This window comes from Hippocampus comes, unplaced genomic scaffold, assembly GCF_001891065.2.
Source record: "Hippocampus comes isolate QL1 unplaced genomic scaffold, H_comes_QL1_v1.1 scaffold181, whole genome shotgun sequence".
Classification (NCBI taxonomy): domain Eukaryota; kingdom Metazoa; phylum Chordata; class Actinopteri; order Syngnathiformes; family Syngnathidae; genus Hippocampus; species Hippocampus comes.
Window position 1 is genome coordinate 183,175 of NW_017805136.1, and position 9,201 is coordinate 192,375.

A 9,201-nucleotide genomic window follows, 5' to 3' on the forward strand; every position below is an offset into this window, starting at 1 on the left:
GGGGGGCTCAATGACCAAGTGGTAGTGAGTGGAGGGTTTTATGGATTGATGGAGGACGTCAACTGGCAGGCGAGCCCTTCATCGGACACAATGTGCCGGCATATTTCCACCTAGCCACAGGCGACGAGGCGGTTTGGGGAGGGGTTGGCTGTCCGCGGGCTGCTTAACAAATATCCAAGAATCCAGTCAACATAAACAAGTAGAGGGTACACGTGGTTACGTTTCAAATTGAGATTGTTTTGGTTAGCAGTTGACAAAAAGTGTTCACACAACGTTGTGGAGCGCTTTGCCTTATCCCGCTGCCTCTCAAAGTGGGGATAAAAATCGACCTGGCAATTTTTACGCCAACAGAAGGTCGTCTGACTTTAACACAGGCTATAAAAAAGTCGTCAGTTCCCAAGGGCGAAGTAGACCGCCAGTGATTTTTTTTTATCTTCAAAAGCCCTACCCAAAACCGTAAATAGCGAATACGATCAATGCTGGGACACAGCGTTGTGAAGCGGTACAACATCAGCCCTGGCATTTCCCCAAAGAGGTGGACAGTGTCAACTTGGTGATTTTAGGCCTATCAGAGCCCGAAAGAGAGAATTCTACAACACCAGGACACAACATTGTGGAGCACGTCGCCATTGGCCACTTACACGGTGCCGTGTAAGTGGCCAATGTCAAAGTCGGCACGATCTCTGGGGAGGTGCAAATCGGCACCCAAATTTCATGACTTCAAAAGTCGTATCTAAGTTGCAACTTGGAAATTTTACAATGTCAAAGGACACAACCCTTTGGAACCTTATGCCGTCCGTCAAAGCCGCCATTTTTCCCCCGAGAGCTGTGGAAGGGCACAGTCGACCTTGCCAAATTAAGCCATCGGAGATCAAATTTGAAGCGTAGTAGCCAAGGCTGTAAGGACTGCGCCCCGTGCGTGAGGATCGGCGTCGAGGGTGGGAAGTCGAGAGAAAATTCCCAGGCAACAGGTGGAGAACGAGCGGTTCTCACATGCCATTAAATTCCATACAAAAAGCCATCGAAGCATTGCTAACGAGATCCCCCCGCCTCTTAATACCCTCAAACCATCTTTCAAGCTAATAATGAGCTATATACGCCGGTCCAAATCCACAGATCGGTCCCTGCGAACCGACACTAACGAGCTACACGCCGTCCTGGGGGGGGGATTAACGAGGGAGATCTGGACAGAATTGAAAGCTGGCTGGCTGGCTGTGGAGTGGGCGTTCAAATCAATTAGGTGGCGAATTTGCATGATTTAGATAAGCAAGCCGAATTAACCGCGCCGGGCTAATTACAGCTCACACACCCTCTCACTGACGCTTTTTTTTTTTTTTGCGCTTGGCGTGAGACGCTGGCGGGAAGCGACGGGGCCATAATAACAGGACACCATTTTTTTTTGAAAGGGGGATAGAACCCATTTGTGTATTCGGCAATCGCGTGAGAGGGAGGAAAATGGAACATGGGAAACGGCTAAATAACTAACTAAAGCCAACCGGTATCTTTGATAACGCAACACTTTTTAGATCAAATCAACTTATTTTAATACTAAACTCAATCAAAGAATCATTGCATTGTTCACGAGGGATAGAAAAGTGTTTGCTGGCTAAACGCACATAACTTGGGACGAGAAAATGAAATCAAATGTTCCTCAAGTATCATTTCAGCAAGGGGAAAAATAACGGTCTGTTTATGTCGTGAAATTCACTCGGAAAGAAGAAATAAGTAGGGAAAATCTGTCTTAGGTAGCTTAAGTAGAGCCAACCGATCTACATAGAAATACTGTGCAGCGGAAAAAAAAAAGTCCCTTGATTTCATTCGTTTCAATATAATGGACTCTGTGTTGTGGCAAGTTGGCGCTAGCTTAGCCTATCTGAACCGTGGTGCCGCATATATTTTACAGTTGGGGTCGTTTTCACGTCATTAAAACGAAGGGGAAAATGAAAACAAGTCTCCATTTCGATGCTTCAATCAACCTACATGAGGAAAAATTTGAGCGTGGTGGGAAATCCTTCCAGGGATTCGGCATCCGCACAGAAAAAGCTAACTTAATAGCCGCAATTTCGAAGCACTCATCACACACATGCACTTACATATTTGGCGTGGCCGCAAGTATGCTCTAGCGGCCTGTTTTCTCTGCCCGCGCATACGCAAGCAATCACACACGGGCCCATTACATGGTAAAAGTATACTCACACAGGCGCACAAATATGCAAACCTCAGAGTCTTTCTTGGTTTTTCTCAACACACACACACACACACACAAAAAGACAGTTGCCACTTTTATCCTAGAGTGTGGGGTGGGCAACATATGGCCCGCGGGCTACATTTAGCTCACTTTGGCCGTCAATGCGGTCCATCGAGCATTTACAGTACATTAATAAGGGTCTTGAAATGTCTTGTATAAATAAGTGGAGGCTTGTGAGAATATCGCAAATATGCAGGGGTCCATTTTAAAAATCAAACGTCCTTGATCTGTCCTAAATTCAGTTTTGCCGCTTTTTATTAAATACACACAGATACATTTATTTGAACAGATGCAAACAGCTGAGTCGACTTGTGTGTTCCTGCATTGTAGAGATTGGAGAAAGAAAGTAAGGAGGAGAAGGAGGTGTGGGGGGGGGGGGGGATGGGGGGAACTTTCTTACAGACTGAATGGAACCAATTATAAATCAAGAGCAATTTCTGCCTATTATTCAGCAGGAACCCAGGGAGGGATTCGCTGCCCGGCTCGGCAACTCTCGGCAGGGGGACGAGAGAAGGGGGAGATGGGAGGAGAAGAGGGAGTGGGCTCAAATGTTCTATGAAGAACAGACATTGGGAATTTGAGATAAGACGTGGCCGTGAAGTCACAAGACTTGTATATAGGAAAAGCAGAAAGAGGAGGAGGCGGGAAACTGAAGCGAGAGCTTCCTGAGAGAAGAACCAGCTGGACCAAGATTTAGGCTTTTAGTTTTCCCTCTTTTAAAGCACAGCCAACCATTTGTCCTGTCACTCACACCCAAGGAGGAAGGGCTGGAAGAACTCTAAAATAAAAGTAGAATCTCTAAAAAGATGTTTGGCTGGTTATTTTTTGTCCTTGATTTAAAGGGGACACCCAACTAAATGGTTAGCATACAATTGGTTAGCCGATTAGCTTCTGCCAGTGAGAGTGTAGCATTGGCTGTTGTGAGCTCACGTTAGCAGCTGGCCGTTAGCGTGTTCAAAGCCTGGGTGTCATTTGGGGCCACAGAAGCTTCTACTTTCTATGATTACGCTTAACACGTGTTTATTTTGTTCATTTTAATTCAATAAAACCATTAGGTGGCATTACTATCCATTTTAAATAGCGCTGGTATGCTATATTAGCTAAAATTGGGGGGGGGGGGGGGAAAGGCACCAAAAAAAAAAAAAAAAAAATTGCACGATAATGTTGACCCCTTGAGGTATGCCAAGATCTCAGCTAAATCTCAATAAAAAGCTAAACCTGAAGCTCAAATGAATGCTCTGGAGCTTGCTGAGCTGAGGTCTCGCTCTCACGCTTGATGCTGGCCAGCTGACAGGAGTGCGCAGCGGAAAATTCCAGCTCTTGATAACCCTGAGGGGTGGGCGGGCGGACAAGCATTCGTCTGCCCGCGATTTATCGGCCTGGATAAAGCCCTTGCCAGCCGACGTGTGATTATCGGTTAACGTCCTTGGAACGGTGCCCCGGATTCCCAGGGCGGGAAAGTTGATATGCCGGCATTTTTTAACACAATAATTCATCCAAGATGACGAGGTTAAACAAATGTGTGTGAACGAGCTATTAGCGTGTCGCTAACAACACCCTGTAATCTCTGTCCAAATATCTACTTTACACACACACACACACACACACACACACACACACACACACACACACACACACACACACACACACGAGTGGATCAGTGAGCAAACAAGCACTTAGGCTTCACAATGTGTGTGTTTGTAAGCGTGTGTGAGAGGGCTAACGTCATTAGCGAAGGGGTTCTCAAACTTTTTTTTTGGTCCAGCAGAAACTTACTCATAATTCATAATTAAACACAAGTGCCGTGTGTACCCATAAATGCCAAAAAGTTGCTCATTTATGAGGAGGGGGTGGAGGGGGGAACGACAACGTGATAGCAGATTCACATTTTTCAAGAAAGTAATAGTTGAGAATAAAGTTGTATTTTTTTTCCTCAAGAAAAGGTGTAAGACTGACAAAAATAATTAAACAGTATGGAAGGAATTAAAAATCACCAATTTAATTTCCTAAAGACAACTTGTACAGCTAGTTGACCCCAGTTTGAGAACCTCTGCATTAACCAATCGACGGCCAATTCATTTAGCAAGCTAAAAGGATTCAGAGAAAAAAGAATATATGCGTGGGAAAAGGTTGCACATGCCGCTAAGAGGCACCTGAAGCGGAAAGGGATTTCTTCCCGTTTGATGGCGGCATGTTTAATTAGCCTCAGAAGTCTCTCTCTCTCCCCTCCTCCTCTCTCTTTTCCTCCCTCCCTCCCAATCAAGGATCAGGAGTGGACTTGGGGAGAAGGGGGCACCTGCTTTCCCAGGTGTCTCCCTCTTTGGATGGACACAGGAGTCCACGTACCTTCCATCAATCACTACAGAGGGACTCAAGAGGCGGCCCAATACAATACAAAGTACACCTCACATTTGATCATTTGCAATTGGTTACAAGGATAAGCGAAAGAGAACATATTATGAAAGGTGTACTTTTTAATACCTTATACACCAATAGTTCATAGTGCCTGGCCACCCATCAAATACAGTATGAAATCAAATAACCCATTCGGAAATTTGTTACATACTGTAGTTGTAGCATCAAGACAGAGAATTTCCCTTACCGTGACCCGAAAGCAAGGCCGGACCAATATTCAGAGTCACTTTCAAGCAACAACCAGAGTAGACTGTCTTAGAACATTAAGAAAGTCCCAAATCTTTCTGACTGCGAGGCCACTACCAAAGCTGAAAGGTAAGCAGAGCTGCATTGAGTTATGTTGGATACACACCTTCTTCGTTTGAGATTCTCATAAGCGGTATCGGTATATATTTTATTGGTCAGCAACGTTTTTTTTTAAAGTTAAAAATCACAACCACAAATCATAAATGATATCTAGTTGATCTCTTCCTGTCCAGAAGGACCACACAGGTGAGGTCTGAGCCGAGGGCCACGACCGCCCTGATTGGCCAATCCCAAAAACATCTCCCGTGGCTGCACGAGCGCCCCGCTGTCACAGATGAAAGCGTGCCCTCGAGGAAGGGGATTTCTTTCTTCCCTTTCTCCTTTGTCGCCAATGTTACAACAGGGGTGGGCGGGTAACTTTGAGCCCGTGGGCCTGATACCATGCCATGCAAAACTAGAAACAACTACAGCATCAAAGGAATTTTTTTTTTAAGTGGCAAAATGTTTTAAACATGCTCCTAATATATAAAAACTACAAAATCTAAGTGCTGGAGAAATTGCATGTGAATGCTGTGGAGCTGACAATGAATGGAATGAGCTGCAGAATCTAAAAAAAAAAATGCAAAATAAGACTTAAAAATAAAAAATAGCATCAGAGAAAAATGCTACCATCTGGAGTGATTGTAACCTGAGTACGAAAAAAATAAAATAAAATAAATACACCAATTCACACTGATTTACATTTGACCCTGTATTCGGGTACTATTTCAAATGAGAATGGATAAAATGCTAAACATGCTAGCGGTTGGTATGCTAATAGATAGCAAGGTAGCAAAATGAGGTCAAATGGCACCATTGATGAAATGTTGTTACGCAAACAAGGGAAACTGCAAAAAGCACCATCGAAGAAGCAAGATTAAACTGAAATAGTTATAGTAAGAGGCCAATGTCGAATTCTAATTTTTTTTTTTTTCATGTTTTGATCAATGGGTCTGATAATCAGAACTGGAATCAATTTGTCCAATTTAAGCGTGCTGTACTTGTCAGAAGTGATCAAGAACACAAAGAGCCTCCGTCCGCATCCAACCATTTTTCCAGAATTCATGCTCATTAGTTGGGGGTGAGCTGGAGCCTATCCCACCTGAATTCAGGCTGGACTAGTTGTCGGAAAAATATCGCAGGGCACGCACATTGACACACGTTCAATTTGGCGACTTCAATCTTTATTCCTCCGTCTTATAATAGAGCTTCTTGACTTTTAATCTGAGTGACATTGATGTGTGCCACCAAGATTCCTGAGAGCCCCTCCCCCCGAAAAAATAAACAATCACAAAAACAAAAACAACACCTGGGTTGGAGAAACTCGAGACCCCATTTTCCCCCCAAGGCAACCGCACACATTAGCAGGAAAGTTTAGGACCCATGTCAAAATAGCAGCGTGTAAGGAATGCTGCAAAACTTCATCGTCCGTTCTCTGGACACCACGTGACCAAAAAGGGCACTGTTATGATTGGCCGGCAGCATCTAAAGACGGTCAAGTAAATGTACTCACACATACAGTACATGCCAAAAACATCCATCCTTTCATTCTCTGCGGGAGAATGGTGCGTTCAGTGAACGCTGGGACAAAACACTCCCCAACAGAGGTCCACTAAACATCGTTGCCGTGGGGGTACGTAAACCGAGCAGAGCTCCAAAGTGTGCGTGCCGCCCCCACCACCAACTATATAGGCTGCGGCCTCCCAAACGTGTAAAAAGCGTGATTATCGCTTACAACCACGATTGCCAACCCCCCCAAAAAAGTCACGCGAATTGTGACTTTCCAATCCAAAACACGCTTCGACGGGTTAAAAGTGTTAAAAAGTGAAGCGAAAATCACGGAAAGGCTAACAAAGTGCTCACGTTGCGCGTCCACATGCCGAATTCACTTTTTTGTTAAAGCGCAAAAAGCGCATTGGAGGTACAATAAATATGTGGTTTGTCCTAAATCTCCATTGATAGAGTGCACTAGTAGTGTTCAAAACGACACAAATGCTGCCACGCTAACAAGCCTGACCAAGTAGCAACACGTAAACATCACTTTTGGAGTTTTATTTGTTAAAGTAAGCACAAGCTTCGAAAACATTGAACGCGTATTTTAATTCAAAGTCAGGAGCGCGAAGGCTTCAAACTCACCGAAACTGCTCGATTTAGCGCTTGCACCTCGTTTTCCCTCAGCAAAGCGATCTTCAGCTGGACTCTTTTTTTTTTCTTTTTTTACCAGTAGTCCTCCTCTGCAACAAGAAAAACAAGCAAAGTCGCTTTCTTCACGTGTTGTTGTTGTTTCACGAATTTACTTCGGCGACATTTTCTCTGCGTGCTCCCCCGAAAAAGGTTCTCACACTGAAAGGAGGTTTTTGGATGAGTGAGCTCTCAAACAATTCTTTCCCTAGCTCTCCTCCCTCCTGCTCTTTTTTTTCTTTTTTTTGCGACGCCTTCCCAGTCCTCCCATTTCCCAAAGCAGGAGGAGGGACCTTAACAATGCCGGGGACTAGATCTTTAACCCCCCTCCAAACACAAACACACACACACACACACACACACACACACACACACACACACACACACACACACACACACACACACACACATACACACACTCACAACAATACTACTGCCTTACCAGCCACAAACTGCAACCAACATATCCACCTCAGAGTTTAATACTATTCATGTTCCAATTTATATTGCTCATTCCCAAAACTACGGTGTCCTGGAAGGGGTATTAAGGGACATACACACTCCCCCAGTACTGCTGTTCCTTCTTCCCTCCTCCTGATTTGGTATGCGCAGTTTGTATTGACCCCATTACACCCCCCACCCCTCGTTTTATTGTGGCCATCCAGTGCAGCTGTGCTGTTGTGGGTCACGTTTTTTTGAACTGTACAAGGCACACACACACACACACACACACACACACGCTGGTTTCAGTGATACTCGGATCGCTTGCGCTGGCTCAAAAAGATTTCTTGACGGGGTGATTATGAAGAATCAGCGCTTCCCGCTCCTTCCTTCCTTTAGAAATTCTTCACTTCACTCAGCACATTTTTGGAAATGGCAACAACCAATCCTGCCCTCTTCACTCATAGTGTGTGTAACGTACTGTAAGAGGTCAAGAGTCGTGGCTATAATCTTGTTCAAGGTACACAACAATAGATTCTCTACCGCACAATCTGTTTCCCACGGGGTCTTGAACATAACAGTCAGGAAACAAGAGACAGAAGATTAATGACAAATTTTATCCAAGCAGAGAATAAGGGCAGCAAGAAAGTGGGCTGCTGCAACTAAGAAGAAACTGAAGGATGCTATACCCCACTGGACAAATTATAGCGAAAAATTACTAGTTTAATTTGATCCTAGAAGACACTATGGGCAGCGAGAAAATGGCACACTGTGGCAAAGTGGAGACATCCCTACATCCCAGTAGGACTTATTTGTAGAAGAAGGAGGGTAACCTGTATTAACCTAATGTAAGGAAGCCAATCCTATTCAAGGGGAAACTAAGGGCAGGGAGAAAGTGCACTGCTGCAGCAATTGGAGACTGTGGAGTATAATACTCTGATAGGATCGTAGAAAGGGTTCTGTCAGTCGTCATCTGTACCTGTGGGTAAAAAACAAAAAAAACAAAAAAAAACAAAAAAAAAGCAAAAAAGGACGTTTCGCTTCTCTCACAGAAGCTTCGTCAGCGGTAGACAACCCTGAAGTCTCCGTGAAGACTCCGGGAAGTTGCTCTGCGCTAAAAAGCTGAGCGTGGCCTGTTTGAGGACTGGGTGGGGATGGTTAGTCACGCCCCTATTGGTTTATTAGAGGCCCATTGGTTTCTAAATTCCCTATCATTGGGTCTTGATTAGGCCTATTGTTTGGGCTAAGGCTGAATAGCTACTTTCAGTTAGCCTGATCAGCATGTCTATGTCCCTTACTGGTCAACAAGTTATTGTAAATAGGAGACAGGTTAAATCTGATACCTCCTTCACGGTTCAGAGAGGGTGAAAATTTTTTAACAAAAATCGCTTCCTTTACTCCCCTTTCAAACCATCTCTTTTCTGTTCCTAGGATTTTTACTTGTTCATCTTCAATTGTGTGGTTTGTTTCTTTTAAGTGTGCGTATACTGCACTTTTGTTATCATTGTTTTTCCATTTGTGTTGATAAAGTCTTTTCTTGAGTGTTTGTTTGGTTTCTCCAATGTAATGTTCCTTGCACTCACTTTCTTGGCAACGGATGGAATAAATCAGATTGCATTTTTGGGTGTTAG

At 44.2% G+C, this 9,201-nt stretch overlaps 1 long non-coding RNA gene across 1 annotated transcript in view; it reads right to left on the reverse strand.

Annotated features, from left to right (window-relative positions):
• LOC109514076 (uncharacterized) overlaps positions 1–7,467 on the reverse strand; it is a 12,842-nt gene extending 5,375 nt beyond the window's left edge. The window contains exon 1 of the long non-coding RNA XR_002167930.1: positions 7,085–7,467. This is a non-coding gene — a long non-coding RNA (uncharacterized LOC109514076). The remainder of the gene's footprint in view (positions 1–7,084) is intronic.
• Between the last annotated feature and the right edge of the window lie 1,734 nt (positions 7,468–9,201).